The 22,125-nt window shown below is 32.0% G+C and overlaps 2 long non-coding RNA genes across 3 annotated transcripts; one reads left to right on the forward strand and one right to left on the reverse strand.

Annotated features, from left to right (window-relative positions):
* Nucleotides 1-1,393: 1,393 nt before the first annotated feature.
* LOC145322002 (uncharacterized) lies at nt 1,394-6,465 on the forward strand. The gene is made up of 2 exons (XR_013880481.1): nt 1,394-1,572; nt 6,035-6,465. It is a non-coding gene; the product is annotated as an uncharacterized LOC145322002 (long non-coding RNA).
* Nucleotides 6,466-15,959: 9,494 nt separating this feature from the next.
* Nucleotides 15,960-22,021, reverse strand: LOC145322009 (uncharacterized). Of its 2 annotated transcripts, XR_013880482.1 has the most exons (5): nt 21,891-22,021; nt 21,481-21,623; nt 17,692-17,732; nt 17,002-17,144; nt 15,960-16,029 (listed from the first exon to the last, which is right to left on the reverse strand). It is a non-coding gene; the product is annotated as an uncharacterized LOC145322009 (long non-coding RNA). The 2 variants fall into 2 exon arrangements; XR_013880483.1 differs by lacking the exons at nt 21,481-21,623; nt 21,891-22,021 and adding an exon at nt 21,019-21,074.
* Between the last annotated feature and the right edge of the window lie 104 nt (nt 22,022-22,125).

Raw genomic sequence — 22,125 nt, forward strand, 5'->3', positions numbered from 1 at the left:
GGCTCGACTCGAAGACCCGGACGTCTCGCCTGATGAGGCTACAGGCCTCAAAATCAAAGGCCTAGGGGCGCAAATTGATCTGCTATTGAAATTACGGACGGAGGATAGAGAGTGTGACCGTTTTATTAATTATCATCATTTATGTCAGGCAGTCAAGAGGGAACAGAGGCAGCGATCCTGGTCCCTACGGATCTACGGATTCCAGTCGCCGTGGCGAGCCACCACCCCTGACGTCAAGGATGTTTATGAAGAGGTCATCGAACCGGTCCTACGGTCAATGATACAGTCAGGTGATTCTGTTGCGTTCAACACAAGTTTTTACTCTAATGTTGAGTTCAGCCATCCTCTTGGCCCTAGCCGCAAAGGCGCAGTCCCCCCGATGATCTTTAGATTCTTTTCGCGCAGGACTTTATTCCTGTTTATGTTAAATAAACGGGAGCACTTGATTAGCCTAGAGAAGCGTGCGGCGGACCGTAGCCAGTGGTCATCAGCGGCGGCGGCGGTCAAATACGATCCCAAGGTGAAGCTTAGGGTGTCACATGATCTAGCGGACATGAACCGCCAAGTAATGTCTTTCCTACACACAGCCAAGCTTGCTCACAAATGCAAGACCACGAGTGCAGGGGTCTCTTTCATGCCCCTTGGCCACAAGGGTAAATGGATCAAGATCCACAACCCCTTTTCCCCCACAGTCCTAGGCATGGTAGAGCCTCTGCCGGAACTAAATTCCCTCCTTAGCGCCAAGTCCATCGTGTTGGAGGCCTTCAAGGCCAACGTCCCTAACAAGGCGTTGTTCGACGGCCTTGATTTTAACCTATCAGATATTATTAAGGTTGCTGATCAGCATGCCAAGCAGCAGCGCCCAGAGGAGGATGGAGGATCAGATCCTGGAGTCACAGTCAGACAGGAAGGAGGGGCAGAGGGTCTCCCACCAACCGGTGGTGCGGCACCTGGAGCCGACGCATTTCCAGCTTTACCCTCCCCCCACACCCCCAGAGATGACGTGCCCAAAGAGGATCAGACAGCGCCCACAGCGATAGCGGCCAGTACGCGAGCTGCCGCAGCAGCAGCTGCAGCATCGACGGTGTCAACCTCTAGTCCTACCTCTACAGCTCCAACCAAATGAAAGGACAGTATAAGTTTTATTAATCTTCCATACAAAACATATAGAACTTGTCCTTTATAAACATTAATCACTTAGTGATATAGATTTTTATTCAAGTTAATCTTAAAACAAAGTTTAGTAGCAGTAAGTCTTATCCCTCATTTCCAACCTATTGATAACTATTACTAACATCTCTACTAACAACTAATGTCAATATTAATTTGAATTTGGTCCTTCTTAACATATTAATTAGGATTATTATTATTATGTGTGTACATAGAACTTAAATATTTATAGTTAATATATCTAACAAGGCTAATAATTTAACAATTGTATAATAATAGTCTAAGCCTTGTAAGCCATTAGTCAATCTTATAAGTTCAGTAGGTACCTAGATACCTCATTGATTTTTGGGTATGATGCTAACATTACATTGTATTATCATGTATTCATATAATTGTGTTTCAGTATGTACGCAGCACACGGGACGCTCTAGAAGTCGAAGTTGGAGGGAGAACCTTATCGGTCGAGCAATGCTTTCTGGATGTGAACCTTTGCAGTATGGTTTCTCAGGTAGATAGTAGCGTAAATCAACTTAATAGCAATCCGAATTTTAATATTACGTCGCATATTTATGGGGACATTTTTTCGGACTTTTCAGAGGAGCTTAATATAGACTCCTATTATATTACAGAGCAGAATGCAATAGAAAAAATTAAATCACTCAACAGACCGGTCTTTTCAATATTTAACTTAAATTGCAGATCCATTAATTCGTGTTTTACAGAGCTTAGTTCCAGCATAGACTGTTATAAAAATTCGGGCGTGGAGCCCACAGTAATTAACCTGCAGGAATCTTGGCTTAATGATAACAGTAATCTAAATTTAATTCAACTTAATGGGTATGACTTGTTCTCTAAACCTAGGCCCCAGGGGAGGGGGGGGGGCGTTTGCACTTATGTGCAATCTAGGTTCAAAGTTGAAGAGATTTTTCCAAATTTTTTTGAACAATCTGTCTTTGAGTGTTTGATTTTAAAGATAAGTTATAGCAATTTTAAGGGAATTGTAGTTAATATTTATAGGACCCCCAGTGAGGAAACCATTCAACCCTTTCTTGAGAAACTTCTTGAACTTTTTGATAGCTTAGACAATTATGCCAATTATCCTATTTTCCTCACGGGCGATATGAATCTAAACCTTTTCCAAGCAGTTTTACCGGGTAGTTCGGCAGCTCAATTTCTTGATAACTTAATTATGTATGGGTTTATTAATATAACCCTTAGATCTACCCGTATACACAACTTTAGTCATAGTTTATTGGATTTAATTTGTTGCAAAAACTTTATACAGAATGTAGCCCTGTCAATGATTGTACCCACAGACTATTCAGATCATTTTTTAACTATTGGTGTTTTTTACGAAGAAAACTTCAAACAGACAAAAAAACCTCAAAATTTCACAAAGCGCCTGTTATCAGATGAGAATTATGATAACCTTTGCAATGCGCTAAATGATACTGATTGGTCTGTGGTTACTACTCTAAACAATGTTGACTTAGCCTATGAAACGTTCCTAAAGATATTCATTGACCTTTATAACATTCACTGTCCCAAAGTTTCTATTAGAAACAACAGGCGTTGCATCCCCCAAGAGCCCTATATCAATAATTACATTTTAAAATGCAAAGCCTTCAAGAACACACTTTATAGGATAAAATGCAATGATCCTTCTGAGTTTAATACTGCACGGTACAATGCGTACCGCAATGAGTATTTTAGGAGCGTCCGTAGGTCTAAGAAAAATTATTTTCAGAATCAAATTAAGTCTGCGGGTAAGGATGGGAAAAAAGTATGGTCTGTACTTAGGGAGGTTCTGGGGGTGAAAAAGCACACAAAAACAATGGATTATCTTGAGGTCGGTGATCGTAAGATCACCGATAAACAAGAAATCGCTAATCATTTCAACAATTTTTTTAGTAATTTGGGTGCTAATTTAACCCCAGACATCCCTACTTCAAACAAAAACTTTAGGGAGTTTCTCCCTCCACGAATTGAAGATACCATCTTTGTTCCCCCCCTTACACTGCAGAAAACATTTGAATTAATAACTAGTATTAAGCCAAAGGAAAGCCAGGACTTCTTTGATGTATCCATGAAATTATTATGTAGAACAGCGGGGCCGATTACGGCTCCGTTGCAATACATCTATAATCTGAGCATAAGCACAGGTGTTTTTCCCGATCTCATGAAGATTTCCAAAGTAGTCTTAGTATATAAGAGTGGCCCTATTTCTGTTGTTGAAGCCTATCGTGGCGTCAGCATGATAGCGTCATTCAGCAAACCTCTGGAAAGGTATTTATACACTTCCATTTATGATTTCTTGGATGAGCGAAATTTTTTCAATATGCGTCAATTTGGCTTTCGTCGCGGCTATAATACTAGTCATAATGTTCTGAACTTAATGAATCTTGTTGCAAAGGCTTTCATTGATGGACAGGTATGCAGTATACTGCTCCTGGACATCAAGAAAGCCTTTGATCTTGTTGACAGGGACATATTGCTGGCTAAATTATATCATTATGGGATTAGAGGTGTCATCTATGATTGGTTTGTTAGTTATTTTTCTTCTCGTAGGCAGAAAGTTTTTTTTGGGGGGGAGTACTCCTCCACTCTGGAGGAGATACTTATCGGCATACTCCAAGGCAGCTGTCTGGGCGTATTAATGTTTTTGATATTCATTAATGACCTAGACAGCAGCTGCAGAGAAGCCATTTTTAACCTTTTCTGTGATGACACCCTAATCTTTTTAAAATCTGACAATTTCACAAATTTAATCCAAACAATAAATAGAGTCCTACCTCAAGCAAATGACTGGTATGCTGCCAATAAATTAATTATAAACTCCTTAAAAACAAAAATTATCCTTTTTAAAACTCCTAGACAAGTTATTCCTGCAAATGAAATTGACCTTCTTAATGAATTTCCTGTTTATATTGATTCTAACAACTATGGGGAAAGGGATCCTGGCAAAATTGTCAAGCTTGATTAAGTCGACTGCAACCATGAAAATGAAAAGAATAGATGGGCTAAGCACTTAGGTATTAGGTTAGATTCTAAGTTGAAGTTTACTTATCACTGGGGGGACCTGCACAGCAGGCTGCAGCGCGCAATCTTTAGCCTCCGTGTCATGAAGAACGTGCTCGACATGCAGCATCTTAAGATGCTGTATTTCGCGTACGTACATAGCATTATCAAGTATTCAATAATAGTTTTTACAGGTGTAACTGACGGACAGGCAAGTATTATACATAAACTACAAAAAAAGTGTGCTAGAATAATCACAAACAGCTCCAGCACTGCACACAGTGCTCCTTTGTTCAAACAATTGCGTATTTTACCATTCAAAGAGCTGAGAGATTATAATATCATGCTTTTTATGCATAAATATATTAACGGCCAACAGCCGGACATTTTTGATAATACTTGGCAATATAGACGTCAATTACACTCCTACAACACACGTCATAGAAATGATTTACATGTGGACAGTACAACTAGAAATTTTATATTCAATTTACCTTTAATTCAATTTCCAATAGTTTATAACTCTTTACCAGAAAATCTGAAAACTATCCAAGATTTTAAACTTTTCAAAAAAAGAGTTTTTGATTACTTACTAAATAGAATTGTGTAAAATGTCAACCACAAATACGTTATTTTAACTTGTTTTAATTTAACTTCCATTTTCACTTTCTTAGTTGCATTTGAATTAAACTTAAATTTAACTTTTTATGACGTGTGACAGATTAATATTATTCCAACCAATTTATTGACTACTTTTTAGTCATTCTTAATTTATTTAACTCGAAGCTAAGTTTGTCCGGGGGCAGGGATTGCGGGTTGCGGCGGCGGATGGAAGAATATTCTTAATATTCTTAGTTTTATAAACTACATTCCTGGTTATAATTTATCTTTCCTTCAACTTAAGCTGTTTACTAATTCTTTCTGTTTTAGGGGGTTGTCGTGAGCAGGGACTGCGGTTTAATGCTATGGGGTTGGTTGGAGAAAATTGTGGTGAGTGACTCCAGCCGCGACGGTAGCAGCGTTCTATGCCATTTTCCGAACAAAATGTGTTATTTTTCTCGCTTGAAGACTTTTTGTCCTTGTTCTGTCAAAATTGAATTTTGACGCAGTTTTTTGTTGCAACAAACAACACGTTTTAGAATATTTAATTTTGAATAATTTTGAATATTCTCTGTTGCATTCATGAATATTGGAACTCATCCAATTTTCAAATTTTGTTAATTTTATTCGTTTATTCTTCATGACTCATGATTTTTGACGCATAATTGTTCGGACCTTGGCAGGTGGGGCGCGGCAACCCGAGCGGGGGGGGTCATGGACACACTTTTCTTCAACCCTTCTACGCTTGAATATACATGAATATTCATTGAATATTCGTTTATTAGGATCGGACCAAAATAAAAAACTTAATCAAAGCCAAAAATTTTCAAATTAATTTATTCTTTATGATTTATTTCAATTTTAACCTTTCTTTTGTCCATATTACTCGAAATTATTTCTCCATAGCGTGGTTATTAGCGTGGTTACTGCAAGCAGAATTCTCTAGGTACCTATTCTTAAGTTTTTTTTTTAAGACTTTTTTAAGACCTATTGACTTTTTAATTTTAACTTTATTTTTTTGTTTACTTTTTTATAAATAGGTACCTAGTCCTACTGAATATAGACGTATGGGATAAATTATGGATTGTTATTACGAGTTGCGCTTCTATCTATTTGATAACCTTGTTCCTTGGTCCTAGGACCAAGGAATTGTATTAACTTTACTATTTAGGAATCACATTTGGAGGCATTGCGCGGCGGTGGGGAACAACCAAAGACGGAGGCGGACAGACTTCTGGGGGTGTAGCAAGCATATTGAAGCATAATTGCGGAATTTTATCATTATTGAACTATAACAGCAATGTTCAAATTCACTAGTCCGACTATGCCGGCCAGCAATAGCGCCTGAACGTCATCAAGGGCGTGCTCCAGCCTTAGGGCTACGTACTGCACCTGGCTAGTCAGACATGGGCATTATCCGCTATCATTATTAAATTGTTTAGTCATTATTATCGCTAATAATATGTCATAATGATTGGATGGGAAATAAAAATAAACCATCATATAATTATAAGTAAATGTGATAATATGTAATTAAATCATATATAATAATCTAATATTATCATTAACATGTATTTTATCATGTAAAATCTATCATTTTATTTTCCCGGTGGAGGATAATTGTCCAAGATCGGGGTTTGTCGGATCTATGGTTAATAAATTGAATTTGAATTTGAATTTGAATTTGAATTTGAAAAATGAATACTATCGTTAACTAGAAAAATGAGTTATTTTTAGACATAAAAAAAAACTTTATATGAATAGAATTAATATAATTTAAGTTAAATTGTACTAGTTTTCCTAAGAAAAGATTATTTAAATTAAAACTTTACCCAAAATGAATTTATTTTCAATAAATAAGACATAATGAAACAAATACATGTATTAGCGGTCAGACCATTTAATGTTTTATAAGTCGTCAATATTTCATTCTTAGATATGTACAGCATATAAAGTGTACTTATATATGATAAAAATTATAATAAATGGATATTTTTGTATGCGAAGTTACTCTATATGTCTTAAAATTTTGATGGAGGTGGGATGGTAATTAGATTTTAATGTATTATGTAATAGACAAAATGAAATAGCCTAAAACTAGCCGATATTCCTTGGATATTTTTGACAAATCGGTACACGATTTTATTGAACACACACTCTTAAACATCCTGTTGCTTTATACAAATGTATAAACCATTGAAATAAGCACAGCAGACCAATTATTTTGTAAAGACTAAAAACATACATGTATTAGCGGTCAGAGTTTCATTACTTGTGGCTGCATTAAAAACCTCATTCATATGAGAGGGTCTAAGAGCAGGGAGGGGTTTATTTTTTGTGGCTGTTTATTACACTAGTCCCCCAAAGTTTTCTTATTCGTAGGCTTAACAACTTTGGGGAATTTTCATGAATTTTGTTTGGTTGGTTCATGTAGTTGAGTGTCCAAACATCTCAACCACTAAATGTAGTCTAAAGATTGGATAATTCCGTGTACCACCATTGGGGATATGCATAAATTTATCGGCCATTGTCTTATTCCTTATGTCCCTGGTGTTCGAGTGAAGCATCCTTATGTTTGGACAAATCTTTAAAAACAATAATATTGATACTCAAATAAGTGTTGATACATTACAAAATTCATAATTTTGTGTAAATACCCAAATGTTAGATATATTCGGTGCCGAAGCAACTTTTGAAAAAGAATATAGTTACAAAGCAATTCAGATCAATGCACGATAAACTGATTTACATCATTTTCGAATCCTAAAGAAATGACTTTATCAAAGTACCCAAAGTTTTTAAGCCAACAAAAAGTGTATCGTGTTTATAAAACCTTTGGGACCAATAAAATTTTTAAAATAATAAAAAAAAACTAAGAAGTTATCAATTAGGTTTGGCTAAAATTTTACACAATTTCTTAGTTGTTTTCAAAACAAGTTTTTTTATATTGATTAAAGTTGTTCATACATATAAGTATAAGATTATTGCATATTTGTGTATTTTGTCATTAGATTATCATTGACAAACACTTATTGTTTTATAGTCAGGAATAATCAGAAAGGTATATACTACAAATTAAATTTTAGTTACTTTAATTTTGAAAAATAAATCTGTATGGTTACTATCTATTCAACTTTTCATATAAAGTAGTAAGTTTTTTTTTCTTTAGCCTAAGATTTTAATAACTTATTAACTGTTAAATTTAAGTTGGCCTTGGGTTAGTTTTAGGCTATTTTTTTCCTCCAGACACATTTAAAAACATAGACACTAGAAGCTAGAGGCGAAACCGCTATTCTATCAAAAACTACTAGACTGATTTTAAAATGTTTTGTAATAACCGTTATATGTAAATTTTAAAGACTAAATGAGTCGCTAGTGAATCCATATATTCATGATCAATATATAAATCCACCCCCTCCCCCATTAACATTCATAATTTTAATGTCTTATTTACAACAACATAGCTTCAATTAAAGTCATTCAGACACTAGTCTAGTCATGGTAATAATAAATATAAATATTTTTCATTTTTTACCACTCGTAGGAGATTTTAAAAAATACATTTGTTTGTTTTAAAATCTTAAATGAAGATGTTGAATAAATTATAAAATTTTTCTCTTTAGGTAAGTTTTTACAAACAATTCATATGAAACGTAATAAAGATCACAAAAATGCTAAATATAGCATCTGTAAGTATACAAATGTTAGAAACTAATTGTGATTTTCAGTGAAGCTTTGTTATGATCATAAAGCAAAGTTAAATGGGTCTTTTAAGAAAAGCTTTAATTTGAAAAATACAGAGTAATATATAAAAAATCTGTTCTGTTTAAAACACTACAATAAATTAGCTTTAAATGTTTATGAGTGGGGTTGGATTAGGATTAGATTTTATAAAATAACAGAATACAATTCTTTTAACAATACTTTTCATCTGGAAAAGTAGTAATTTTATTTGTTACAATTTGTTGGATATTAATTTATCGTCCATTGTCCTAACACTGCCCCCCTAATCAAAATCTTTAAATAAAATTCTGAAAATAATAATGTTTATAGCTACTTGTTTTCTATTCTATTTTGATTGATATAGACCTGACATATTGGGTAGCAAAGAAGCCTTTCTTTTGGGGGGATAAAGAGATATTTAGATCAACGAAAATTAAACCTTATTTTTGGACGATAGCAAAAATGAGAGAATTATGAATTGAATTCTCAACTATAGTTCTTACAAAATTGACTTACTGTGGCTTTTTAAAAGATGGAATGTTTTACAATGGTGGTTTTGACATTATATCTATCTCAAAATGGGGATGCTCATAACCCAAGGACGTCCAAGCTTTTTGTTTTGTGGATGGGGGGTAAAATGAGGTGTGAAAGTTGTGAGGGGGTTAAAATGAGGGGTTCCAAAGTTTATGTTCTAACCCACATAAGTTTGACCAAATTGTCACCTTTATGATTAAATAAACTTATTGTTTCTGGTGTAAAAGGTTTAAATTTATGTATCCCTTTGTCCCTCTTGCTTCTGGGGATAAATTAGCATTAAATCTGCAATATAATAAAAATTTGTCAAGAAAATGCTGATGTTTAGACCACCCGCAAGTTCAAGTGTAGAGAAACGCAGGGATCTAAAGGGATAAGGCAATGGCCGACAAATTGATGTACATCTCTAATATTGATACACATAATTGCACTTTTTTTGTTGATTACAATTAGTGGTGAAAACTTTTGGACGCTTAAATTTATAAATTAACTAGAGTTGGCTCGATATAATTATCTCCCTATTGGCTAGTTTTCTAAATGCATATCTATTTCTCAATAAATCTATTTTCCTCACCCGGCATTACTATCTAAAAGAAAGTAAATATTTAATAATCTAAATGATTTTAAAAAGATTTTTTAAATTATATTTTTTTCTTTACATTACCATCACCAAAGGGTTAATGATGATGATTATAATTTTAGTTTAATATTTGAACACACAAAGTGTCGCCACAATCGAATTCTTTTAAAACAGAGTTTTCTTAAATTTATTATATTATAAATTTAAATTTTCTTTTTTATGATTAGAAATTAAATACATTGATATAAGGTAAATAGCAACATGAAATTAAAAAAAGGAATTTATTTTTGATAAAGTAAAATAATGGGTCTTATCGTTCTGGGCAATGAGAGTTTATTATGGATTATTGGAGCACTATGAGTTTTAAATAAATATTCCTTGGAAAACTTGAGCTCGTTTATAGACATTTATTTCCTATATAGATCTGACATGGATCTTGAAGCAATTAAGCAGGCCGTTTTGTACATGTTAAAAATTGGAAGATTTCATTAAATAAAAGTTATCGCATATATACTTAGTAAATAAACCAACCATTTAAAGTTCCCCAAAAGTTTTGAAGCCAACGAATAAGAAAACTTTATTATTAAAACTTTAGGAACTACTGTATTAAACAGACCATTGTACCCTCCATCCCTGAGAGAAACGGCACACTTACAAATAAAAACAAGGACAAATGCGCCTGTGAATTGCGCAACTTAAATAAACAAAGAAAACAACAGTAAACTGTATAACATTAAATGTGCGGTAGTTTTTGAAATGTTAGTATGCTCTCTTGCGGTCATGAAGGTATCTTAAATATGGACGGTAAAATGGGGTACAAATTGCTTCTATGTCAGGCTCATGACAGTAATTGTAAGGGCAGGTTCAACGCATTACCATTCACTGTTGGGACTTTTGAAATAAGAGTAAGTTGTATGTTATGTTTTTCATATTTATGCTAAAATGTTGTTTTGTTTGCTTATTAAGATTCAAAAACGGATAAAATACATTTTCAAAGAAAGCATTTATATCTTATTATCAGAAGAAAATCTTTACAGTATACAAGAGTATTAAAATGTTTGAATGAAATTTTGCTAGATGTACATCTTGAAAATCTTATCTATCTAACATATCTATCTATGGATTTAGTTTTTACAAAATTCTTAAAAACTTTGATCAAGATGAAGATAGGACGATTGGAATTACACATTCTTGTGTTTTTATAGTGTAGATACTCTATAAGTAGATGTTGCCGCATGATGAGGACTGATAAAAAATAAAATACTAGCGGCTGCGCTCATAGCATCTAGTAGCTATGTATTTGAAGGAGTAAGGATTTTGAGAAAATAGCCTAAAACTAAACTTAGATATAATATTACCACCATCCATGCACCTATAAGAAGATTCCATAAAATTGAGATCTCAATCGATTCAGTCAGTAATAATACTAAATCTTAAGCTTAAACAAAAAAAACTTACTACTTTATTAATGAACGATGAATTTTATAATTCTAGTTTTAAAAAACGAGAAGTTAAGAATTTAAATGTTTTACAAGCGATAACAAGTTAAGTAAAGAAAAACTTATTTCATTGTTTGTTTTAATTTTCCTAGCAAAATAACAAAAATACCATTATCTTTTTTTTCTTAAAATTTTATAATTTATTAAAAAGGGAATATGCATACTGTTTTTAACTGTCAGTCAAATGCGGCTTTAGCTGATTTCAAAAGAGCTGTTAGCTGCTATAATGGGTAGAGTCTTAACTGCGACTAAAAATGGGACCGTGACTGAACATAAATTTGGAAAAATATGCATGAAGAGTATAAGAGTGATAATAATTCGGCAGTGGCTTTGGTTTCCACACTATCTATATATAAACAATACAGATTAATACAAACACCCGCAGCTGCCGAGCCCTTAAAAACAGTATTACATTTCTTATTATTACACTTGAAATTTAGTAACAATAATAAAACAGTTATAAAAGTAGAAAATTAAATCATTACAAGTCATTACACAACAAAGACATTATAATTATCCCACAAAGGCTGGAATGGGGTTAATTTTGTCACCAACTAGAAAGTAACCTAAAAACCAAAATTCATTCAGGAAGAAGGGATGTGAAAGATATTTTTGTAACAATCTAATAATTTTCTACAAGAATGTCTGTATATAAAAGTGAGTTGTGAAATTTTCAACTAATATTTGAGCTGTTAATTTTGTTATCACTTGTCTTAGTAGCCTTTTAACATTACGTTTACCTATTCACATAGCATTTTCTAAAAAAAAATATTGGCAATGATTTACAGTAATAATGTGTAAACTTTGCTGCACACCCCTTACTTTTGGTAAAGTATCGCATCCACATAAAAATAAACATAGATTGTTATCTGAAAGATAAAGTCATTATAGAAATAATTGGGGTAATTAAGGATGTCCCCATAAAAAGGTCAGTTATATTACCACGCCCCCTTCCCCTCTCACCCCCTCCTATGAAAGGAATCTGCGACTTTTGCTTTAATTTGTCTTAGAAAGTTCTTAGGATCTTTAAAAAAAAGCATACAATAATACAAAAATACAGCCAATTATCAAAAACATTTACTTATGATCATTATGTACTACCATGGTAATACTATCGAATGGGCCCTTAGCACCAAGAAGCTTAGCATTCGAAGGGGAAAAAGAGTTAAACCGTTCCAAGACTTGAATTTAATATAAAACAGCCAAAATCCATCCCCAATAACAGTGGTTGGCAAAATCTAAAGGGACAAATAAAATATTCTCACAACTTCTTTAGTAAGATAGTAAATTTATAAACTATTTTGGCCCTTTATCAACAAATTACCATACCGGAGTCTCCTTTTTGCTACTGATACTCTTACTTACTACATACCCCATAAATGGGATCATAATACCCCCCCTCCCCCCCCCCCAATATTCCTTAAAATAGATGCGCGGATATGAGGTAGAGATTGACCGTTTTATCTTGTCAAAATAAGATTAAAAGAGTTGAAACAAAATGAACGATGATAGGATAATTCGCAGTCCCATATTATACATTACAATTGCTTTTTACAAATATTGTTAAGTAGGTTTATTGTGTACAAAATAAAGAGATGTTTAGACCAAACATCAAACGAGTGGTTACTTGCCTTTGTACTTTTTTCCATGCTTGTGTACATTTTTGGTCTGCTATTGTCTGTAATCAGATGAAAAGTAACAAGGTTTTACAACTATAGTACCAAATATTTATTTATTTGCAATTTTGGGACATAAAAATGACTAATGAATACAGACTTTTTAGTCCCAATTTATTTGTATTGTAAGAAAAATATTTTTTTTTATTTATATTTTCACTTAAAAATCAATAATTTGAATTCTTTATAATCTTTCTCCTTGCAAATGTTACCATCTAAAATTAAAGTAAGCCTTAATGAAAAAACATGTAATAGTACCTATCAATTTTAAAAACTTCTCTCCCCCGATAATTTTTATTATTGAATTAGTCCCTGTTTTGTTGAATTGGATCTTCAATAAACAAAACCTTAATCCATAACCATTCTTTTGAACAAACTATATGCATTAATTAATATCATACATCATAGGGTCATAGAATTACATTGTTTTCTTTGTAATCAAATGAACTTTTGATAAAATCTTATTATATCCAAGAAGACTATGCAATGTATACGCAATGTCATTTAATAAAATTAAAATAAAAGTTATCTGTACATCTTGCAAACAATAATTAATCACCATCTCTCTATTGGAGGTCAACTAATAATCTTATAAGCTATTTGACAAATTTATTATAGATGCTTATTAGATAGATGAAATCAGAATACCATTTACTTAAATTTTTAATGTAACTTGTAAGATGCGCCTATAGCTTAAATAAGCTTTGCATAAATGGGGTGAGTAAAATTTAAATTAAAATAAAATGTATATTCTATATCCGCGGAAAGCCGTTTATAATACGATGAAAGAAATAACTATTCTCGTATTCATTCGAATCCGGTGGATAGGAACCGCTTTTCATCCATAATAAAAAACTATGTCTAGCATCGTATTATATCCAGCATTCTACGAATATAAAAATGTACAACCATAAGATTAAAACCAGTTTTTTTAGCCGGTGCCTTCGGCACCTCGGGGCTAAAAAAACGGGTTTTAATCTCATAATTGTACATTCTATATCCGCGGAAAGCCGTTTAAAATACGATGCAAGAAATAACTATTATCTATGAATGGTTAGGACTCAGGAAGGGAGGGGACATTGGGCTCATTGAATTTGGGGACTTTTATTGAATTTTGATTGGCTGGTTTCAAATTAGTCGAGTTCAAACCTTTCAGCCTGCAATTTTCTCTACAAAAGGGTAATTTTGTTTATCATCATCCATAATTTTTTCTAAATTTATCGTCCTTTGTCTTATCCCTTTAGATCCCTGACAACTATCCATCTATCTGTAAATGGTACGGACAGGTGTAAATTTATGTGATGGTCATATGGACAGGTTAATACTTCTTACAGAAACAGGGATAGGACAATAAAAGATAAATATTCATCCTATTATGGAAAGTCAGGGATCTAAAGGGATAAGACTATACTGATAAATTGATGTACGTCCCCAATGATGATACACAAAATTATTAAGTTCATAGATTAATATTAGTGGTTGAAATGTTTGGACACTCAACGTAATTAACAAACCAATCAAAGTTCAATAAAAGTGCCCAAAGTTGTCAGGTAAAATCAAACAAATAAGAAAATATTATTATAAAGCTTTGCGGACTAGTGTAATAACAGCCTAATGTTTATATCTCCGTGTAAAAAGTAGTAAGGATTTTACTTTTTTGTCTGCAGCTTAAGATATCGATAACTATTCATCAGATTAACTTATCCATTTTAAGGAAGCTTTTCAAAGGTATTGGGATGATTTTAGGCTATTTTGTTCTTAAATTCAAATCTTAGTTCTAGTCTATTTTTCTGCCCATCCTTTCCCTTGAAATACTAAATGCTAAGGGGATGCAAGGATAGATAAATGATATCAACAAAACAATATTTTTGTTAATTTAAGGGTCGGTCGTCTGTATTAAACTTAATAAAGCACGATTTAGTCTAAAAATGGATTCATTATTACTTGTATTTTGCACCAGATTAACATGTACTCTAATAAAGTGAAACTAATAGCAGACTAAAATAACGATATCTCCCTCCACCCCCTTTACTCTCCTCTCCTACTGGATGAACGAGCTGACCAATAAATGACAGGGGAAATAGTAACCTAAATTGACGACAATATTTCCCTTGTCATAATAACCCCGTATATTCTATAGCCACCATTCTAAGTATATTTGGAACAATAGATGTTCTAAATGTAGGTTATCGTTTGTACTTTGTATAACAAATTTTGAAAAAAATATCTCAATTTCTTTGGAATAAGATTATTAATCTTTTTATTGTTGTTGTAAAGTTCAACAAAAGAATTACCATGAATTAAAAAATTAGAAATAAAAAAAATTTTCTCTAAACTTAGGTATATTTTTCAATTTCTATCTTTATATTAAATCAAAATTTTCCTAAAATTAAAATTTAGGTTTCAAGGTTTTCATAACAACGTTCTCTAATTCGGTGGCTCAAAAACTTACAACCTTAGGCAATTTTAATTATATTAATTGTGGATGTAAATAATTTCATCCACCATTTTCTTATTCTTTTAGATCCCTAATACTTGTGGTTTGTCTGTATTTATATATTTATATTTAGCAGGTGTAATCTATATTTTATTGACGAGGTTTAGTGATTTCGTTAGATATCATTTACATTTGACTGTCCTTTTCATGTAACCTAAAAACAACATTTAAAAAGCGTTTCAAAAATGGCGGAAAGGGGACAATGGGCTATACATTACACTAGCACCTAACGATTTTTTAGGTTACCAGTTTATTTCTTATTTATAAATTTAGGTACTTTTATTAAACTTTGATTGTTTCCAAAGAAGGTGTATCAACTTTTTCACTTTTTGTTTAAGATAGCTAGCCGGTGAAAAAAAAGTGAAAAAGTTGATACGCCTTCTTTGTAGTATTTAAATATTTGAATTAATAATTATTTTCAACATTGGAAAAAAATTTGCTCCCACAGGTGCTTTAGGTGATAAAAATTTATCCTCCCCTTAATGTATAAGAAGGATTCAGCAAGTCTCCTAAATTTACCTAAACTGCTAGGAAATCAGAACTGACATACATCTGTAATACTTCGGACATTTTTTTAAAGGGGTCATTTAGAAATATAGTATAAAGTTTAATATTATAATTTATATTTTTCAAATAAATAAATACAAAAAATTAAACATGAAATTCACTTAACATTTTTTTAAAAAATTTCTCCAAAAGTCTCCTTTATGACTTCTTGTTATATATGTTCCCCTAAAATTAAATAATATATCAATGTATAATGTATTCTACTAGGCTACTTTCCTTTCCAAATTTAAGAAATAAAAAGGCATATATGATATCATTATTTGAAGGGGAATAATAAATTCGCACATTTCAATCTCATATAATTTTGAGTTTTACTTTGAAGAAAGGACTCAAAATAAATCTGTATTATAAATGTACAAGTACATGTAAATATTAGACTATAAAAGTTGGAAAGATTTTTAATCAATATAATAGATTTGAAATCTGCATAAAATCTTAAGGATTTTTTATAAAATTCGTTTTTTATATAATTCTTTATTTAAAGGCGCAAATACGATTTAAGTTAATAAATTTTGACCAATAGGATAGCTGGATTGGAAACTACCTACGCTCTAATTGGTTGAATGATGTACGTCACTTAAGCTTCTCCAATCAGAGCGCAGATAGTTTTCAATCCACCAATCATAGATCTTAAAATTATTTAACTTAATTTGTATTTGCGCCTTTAAATAAAGAATTATATAAAAAACGAATTTTATAAAAAATCCTTAAAATTTTATGCAGATTTCAAATCTATTATATTGATTAAAAATCTTTCCAACTTTTATAGTCTAGTAAATATGGCAACGCGTTTTTTTATGCTGCTTCGCAAGACATATGTATTTTGAGCCTAATCTTTTTTTCTATTTTTGTATATCTAATTCATAATTACGGCTACGCTCTGAGAGGGGGAGTCGATCAACCCCCCATGTTTTCGCTTAGAAAAATTAAAATATTTTTAGGAGGATAGGTTATTTTTTCTTGGGGCGATTTCTCTTGAGAGGATGATTGTAACCTCCCCTATAACTGTTAAAAACCTTCCCATGATCTATAAGATGCTATATTGTAAAGAAAAACCTTTTATATAGACAAATACACATTCATCTTGTTACTTTTCTATAACCATTTCAGGATATATATCCATTGTAAATTATAAACCTTGAGGATCTGAATTCGGAACCTTTTCTCTCTGGTCCATATTGGATCTGTTGTAATCCATTTTAATGGAGAGAAGGAGTATAAATGGAAGCAGGGTGAATCCAACAAGGAAATAATTCATCCATTGTACTCCAGGTAGGAAACTGAAAAATTAAACAAGGATGATACATCTAGAAATAGCGATGTTTTTCTAGTAATTTTTAACTACAGAAAAAATAATTATCCATATTAATTATCAAATTTTGTTTCTTTTAGATGACTTATTTATTTCTCAGTTTCATGACACGTTGTAAAGACCCGTAATTTTACTGCGTATTGCATATCAACTATCCTACTGACTAATGGTACATAGCTTGGCTTGACAGACTCATCCGCAATCAGTCGCACAGCTTACTTAAGCCAACCTATAAGTAATCAGCAGCTTTTTTTCAGGTACTGCCACTCTTAGCAAAATTTAGCCACTCTAAGTAGCTATCAATACATAATCGTAATTTTGAGGACCCGGCAGCCGCGGCTAAGCCTTAGATTTAAATCATTTTGGATGCCATAAGGAGGGATTGCCATATTTGGGTCAGGTTTACACTTTCAGCTGATTTTTAAAATTATAAACAGTTTAGGCTTACAGGCTGCTTGCACGCGGCTGCCGAGCTCTAATAATTTTCCTTATTTAAAAAAAAATATTAAATTTACCTAAACATTGCCAGAAAAACAGCAACAAAAACCCGTCCAATCTAAAGAAAGCAATTTAAAATTATTGTTACTTTTTTTTGGTTCAATGAATCCATTATATTGATTTTCAGAAAACAAACTATTTTTAAAGGTAAATCTTTTTTATTGTAAGGGTTCTTGACAGTTACCTCTTTTCGTCAATCTAAACAAGTTAAAACTGTCCTATCGGTTTAAAATTTGCATGGTGATTTCCATAGAGTTAGTTACAACATAGGAAGCATAGTAACTATATATAATCGTTACCAGAAAGTCCATTTAAAAAATCAACAAATTTACGCACCATTTTGTTTAGACTTATAAATCAATGGTTTTCTTGTTAAGCTTTGACACTTTACACAAGTAATTACTTTTTGTTTAGAGTATCGCTTTTATGGATGTTGTCATCCTTGTTTTATGAAGGAGAAATAACAAAAATATGAATAAAAACTTTAATTTGACCTCATTGTTGTAGAAAAATTAGCAATTGCAAAACATAAAATTGTCGTATTTTATAATGCTCAAAATAAGTAAATTGTTACAAAGAGCTTAAAAAATTTCTTTATTTAATTTTTATAGTTTTTTATGTCTAATTTTAGCTTATTTAACATTTTTTATTAATTCTTTCATTATTTTTATGTATAATAAGTCTATTTTATTTGATTATTTGATTAAAAATCGTTGTACATGTGTACAACAAAACCTGTTCTTAAATGTAAACAAAAAATTACTGGGTATATAAGCATAGGTCAGGGCATATTTCTTTAGTGTATTTTGATATTTCAATCACTCAACATTTACTTTTATCTATTTTAGTTTTATATATTCATCATTTTATTTATTCTTATTTATTGTTTATAGGAACATTTTATTATTTTATCAATATTTATTCATGACCCATTGCATTTCTTTGCGTTTTTTTGTCATGTTATTTTATTGAATTTTAATCTATAACCGCAGTTCTGTGCAGTTTTAATAGATTATTTTTAAATTTTATTCCCATATTCAATATTTTATGTCTAATCAGCTTATTTTAGTTAACAAGTTAACACTGGTGATAGTGATACCAAGTATAGTTCTTGTTTTCATCCCTGGATTAGCCAGCTTAAAAAGTAAGAATAATTATTTGATATTTTTATTGATTATAAGTTTATTTTATGTTTTATTCGTCATTCATAAACTTATGATTATTTCAGTTCAACACTGTTAGAGTTTAGCTGTGTTTTCTGGATAATTTCTACCTATATTTTATATATTTTTTAAATATTATGTTCAAAAAATCTTCTAAAATATTTGTAAAAATCCTTTAAATTTAAATTCATTTTAAACTTTAGTTTTACATTGACATCTGAAGAGTGCAAACATGCACGAAACAATTTGTAATGTCTGAATAAAAATGTAAAATTCATATTTTGTTTGTGAGTTAACCTCTTATATATTTTATATACTATATTTAATGCTCTTATTTGTTGTTTCATTTTATTTTTATGTAAATATATGTGATATTTTAAGTCTCTACTTAGTTCTTTACTCATTAGTTATCATGCACATTTTTGTTCTTGATGCTATTTCATTTTAGTCCTGTAGCTATTCCAGAGTCTTTAAATGAATTGAAATTAAGCTGTCCCCTAAATTTTGATTCTACAACACTCATTATTCTTTTTATACCAGAATCTATATAAAACAAGATAGATTTATTTTGATCTTTCTTGAGAAATAGTCAATAGATATAAATACACACCTAACTTGAAAAAAAATGAATACATATGCCTAACCCCTGGGGGTACTATATTGTACTATAATCTAACCTATCCTGAACTAAAGTAATAAACAAACAGATAAAAAATACCGCTGACCCCCTTTAGTGAGGAGTGTTATTAGAGCTTAACAAGGTACTATGTGTGAAAGCACTAAATAGTCTCAAATTAGTTTGAAGATCTTGTAATATGATCTTTTTAAGAAAACTTAGTTATTGCTTAATCTTTAGAGGTTAATGCACAATTGTTCGATAAGGAAAGCAGTCATTCTTTTAAAAAAAATATTTCAACTAGAATTACTGCATAAAAAAAATACGGATCATGTTACTTGTCGATGCAGCGCTGCACTTACAAGTAACATGTTTAACTTTGCTGCACTTACAAGTAACATGTTAAAGGGAGATAAAAAAAAGGAGATAGGCAGACAATGTTAGTTATATTTTTTATTGAAAATAAGCTTTTTAGTCATTTCTAAAGAACTTCAAAACCCCAAACAACTTCCTTCATCTTAAACCAACATATCAAAGCAATGAGAGGTTGTTACAGAACCTTCTTACAAAGTTATTTGGATGAATACATGTGGAGGGATCGCTATAATGATAATGTATTTTACAATTTGTGCAACCAGATTGCTATTCAATATCATGTGTAATTATTTAATAATATTTTTGCATATATTCAAAACCATTACTAATACATTAATCTTAATTGTTTCTATTTATAATTATATTAGTATCTCTATAGGGAATGGAGGGGTGATATTGCTGCATCTACAAGTAACATGTATGAGTTTGCTGCATCGACAAGTAACATGTGATAAGCGCTGCATCGACAAGTAACATGATCCAAAAATACTCAACATTTATCAACTAAATTTAAATAATGTTGTATTTTATTGATATTAGTAAAGCATTTGATAACTTTTAAATCAATAAATACCATTTGTTTAAAAGGACGCTTTATAGAGATAATGAAATTAACGTATGTTTATTTCAAATTTTGTCCTCTTTGTCCTTGTTGATCTAGCGAAACCTTTTCTTGATCCAATTCAATACAAGTGTGGTTAATAGTATTCCTAATTTCATCAAAACAAAATTTGAAAGGTTTAGTGACTTTCAGAAAAATTATTATGTAATACCTTAAAACAAATATTGATAGTACGTCCAATACATAGAATACGTAATATCGCTCTGTAGGTAACGACTTATAATCATTTTCAACGGGAAAAATCACAAGGTTTAGCAGAAAATACAAAGGGATTAATAAAAGATTCCAATGGTCTGTTTCAAAGACATATAAAATTTGATTTATTTACATGTCCAAGAGGGGAAGGGGGGGGGGGCGGTGTAAAAAGGTGTTTACCTCACCCCAATCTTTTAAATCCCTTATTTTGCTCCTCTAAAAAAAAGCTTAGACTGTGACAAGAGGCTCAGGGGTAGGATAGTGTTTCTCCATGAGTAGTTCATAGACCATGTTACCTGTCTCCAGACAATTGTTACCAAAGGCTCTGGGGTAGGATAGTGTATCTCCATGAGTAGTTCATAGAACATGTTACCTGTCCCCAGACAATTGTTACCAGAGGCTCTGGGGTAGGATAGTGTATCTCCATGAGTAGTTCAGAGAACATGTTACCTGTCCCCAAACAATTGTGACCAGAGGCTCCGAGGTAGGATAGTGTATCTCCATGAGTAGTTCATAGAACATGTTACCTGTCCCCAAATAATTGTTACCAGAGGCTTCAGGGTAGGATAGTGTATCTCCATGAGTAGTTCAGAGAACATGTTACCTGTCCCCAAATAATTGTTACCAGAGGCTTCAGGGTAGGATAGTGTATCTCCATGAAAAGTTTCCAAAACATGTTACCTGTCTCCAGATAATTGTTCCAAGAGACTCCGGGGTAGGATAGTGTATCTCCATGAGTAGTTCATAGTACATGTTATCTGTCCACAGTTAATTGTTACAAGAGGCTGCGGAGCAGGATAGTGTATTTCCATGAGTAGTTTATATAACATGTTACCTGTCCCCAGACTATTGTGACCAGAGGCTCCGGAGCTGGATAGTGTATTTCCATGAGTAGTTCATAAAACATAGCTATGACACAGCGCAAGGCAACCATACTTGTCACAGAGGAGATGTAGATATGCAGTTTTTCTGATGGTGCTAAATAAAAGATATTTGGTAAAATGAAGCTTTTTTTACAGTACGGGTTGAATACAACGTCCCTTCATCCATAACGGATAGCTCTAAATAATAATTTAGGCATGGTAGAATTGTCCTATTAATTTCAAACAAGTGTATTGCTTTAAGTCAGGTGATATTGGATTTGTGTAATCCCGCGGGGCTAGGACACTCGGAGGGGTTAGATATAGGAACCATCAGGGTATTTAGAAAATAAGGAGGAATTATTGTTAAGATGATAAATTTTACCTATTTCAAAGCAAATCAATGCTAGCCAAATTGAGAATCCAAGGCTGATAAACAAAAATATGGCGATAACTGTCTTCAAATATCCATAGAATTTATCAGAAATAGCTAAGGTTAAAGCTTGTCAATTTTGCTGTTCTGTTTTTACAAGGTTGGAGAAGATGTGGGAAGTAAGAGTAGATGAATAACTTTTCAATTTTGGTGCACATTAAACCTAATCAATCCAAAGCCTTTAAAC

The sequence above is a fragment of the Acartia tonsa genome, chromosome 6 (assembly GCF_053477335.1).
Source record: "Acartia tonsa isolate MP-2025a chromosome 6, ASM5347733v1, whole genome shotgun sequence".
NCBI classification, from domain to species: Eukaryota; Metazoa; Arthropoda; class Copepoda; order Calanoida; family Acartiidae; genus Acartia; species Acartia tonsa.